The sequence below is a fragment of the Callionymus lyra genome, chromosome 1, assembly GCF_982586985.1.
Source record: "Callionymus lyra chromosome 1, fCalLyr1.hap1.1, whole genome shotgun sequence".
Lineage (NCBI taxonomy): Eukaryota > Metazoa > Chordata > Actinopteri > Syngnathiformes > Callionymidae > Callionymus > Callionymus lyra.
The window spans coordinates 52940214-52942713 of NC_141818.1; positions in this window are offsets into that span (position 1 = coordinate 52940214).

The following is a 2500-nucleotide window of genomic DNA, read 5'->3' on the forward strand; positions in this document are numbered from 1 at the left end:
ACAGTGTAGTACTGTCTCAAATCAAACTCTGCTGCTACACACTTACAGTGTAGTACTGTCTCAAATCAAACTACTACACACTTACAGTGTAGTACTGTCTCAAATCAAACTCTGCTGCTACACACTTACAGGAAATGACTCGACAGTCTTCTTCTTCTACTATATAGATATAGATATAGATATAGATATAGATATAGATATAGATATAGATATATATAGATATATAGATATAGATACATATATAGATATATAGATATATTTATGACGTAACTTCCGTTAACAACGTCACTAAGATGGAGTCGTTTAGTGTAGAAAGTGTCCATCGATTCATACTCAGTTTTGTGTGTGTTTTAGTGACAATTTAGTGTGTATGGAGCACTACATTTACATACTAAGAATTGAGACTTATGCACTATAAATACTTAGTTTAAGTACACAAGTATGTGATTTGAGAAACAGCTTTGGTTTCAAATGATTGTCACTTGTGTTGTAGCAACAACTAACTGGAGTTTATGAAGCTTCATGAAGCACATTCACCACACAGTAGGTGGCGCTGTTGGTTTTTAAATGACGTGATGCCGGTGGTTTCTGCAGATGAGGCTTCGCGAAGCTTCGTCACTCATATTTCAATCCTTAACCAGGCCAGGCTTGAGGATGAGTCAGCACTTATGTTAGTCCAACAATGAAGCTCAGCTGATGAGGCTTCATGAAGCATCGTCCTCATGTTGACCACTCAGTAGGTGGCGCTCAAGGGTCAAACATGAGGTGACCACCTCATGTGAAAACTCTCCTGATTTATTCACATGTTGTTAACGTTGAAGTCTTCAACTAATACTGTTAATAAACTAAATATATATTTATGTAAACATGGTGACATCACTCTGGCGCAGGTGTCTCTAGAAGATCTACATCAGTGAAGAACATGTTAATAAACTAAATATATATTTATGTAAACATAGTAAGAGTTACTTCTGCCTTTAGGTGTTTTTCTAATGTGTACATTAAACAACAAACCTTATTTTTATTATTCGGTTTAATGTACAAAACGGGAGTTTTAGGGGTGAGTTTGAAATTTACGTGAGTCCTTGAATGCAACTCGTTTTTTTGTGACCAATCGGAGCAGAGTGGGCGTGGTTACTCTGACGAGACTTCATCTCTGGCAAAACAGTGAATTTTAAGTGGGCGGGGCTTAAGTGTATTTTCTAATGTAAATATCTTTATTAAATGAGAATTTTGTACAAAAAGAAACTGATGAGTATAATAGAGTATAATAGAGTGTACTAGAGTATAATAGAGGTCCTAGAACTATTTAAAACACACTTAAATCAGCACATTAGGTGAACTTTAAGAATGAAGACCTAATGTTTCATTTCACTCGTTTCTGTCCTGGTTTAAAAGTTTCTTGTGCCTGAGGAGTGAGTCGACACTTTTGTTGGTACGACACTGAGGGATGAAGCGTCTGCTGGAATAATGGAGAGAAGACACACACACAAACACACACACACATACACACACATACACAAGGATGATAGGACGACTCATATAATATATAATAACTAAATTATATACATATAAACACACTAACATACACCTATATACACACAAACAGACACACACTCATATAAATACACATACACACACCTACACATAAACACAGACAGACACACACATATAAACACACACACACATTTAAGCACACTCATATAAGCACACACTCAGACACACGGTCATATAAACACACATACACACAGACACAGACTCATATTAACACACACTCACTCATATAAACACACACACACATATAAACACACATGAACACACAGACACACACTCATATAAACACACACAAACACACACATATAAACACACATGAACACACAGACACACATTCATATAAACACACACAAACACACATATATAAACACACATGAACACACAGACACACATTCATATAAACACACACAAACACACACATATAAACACACATGAACACACAGACACACACTCATATAAACACACACAAACACACACATATAAACACACATGAACACACAGACACACATTCATATAAACACACACAAACACACATATATAAACACACATGAACACATAGACACACATTCATATAAACACACACAAACACACACATATAAACACACATGAACACACAGACACACATTCATATAAACACACACAAACACACATATATAAACACACATGAACACACAGACACACATTCATATAAACACACACAAACACACACATATAAACACACATGAACACACAGACACACATTCATATAAACACACACAAACACACATATATAAACACACATGAACACACAGACACACATTCATATAAACACACACAAACACACACAGACACACTATAAAGGTAACAAGTCACTAATTCAACAGCACATGAATCATAGTTTCGACCTCGACTGTTGAATCATCAGAAAACATTCTTGAGTCTCAGAGAAACGATAACTTCCTGAAGA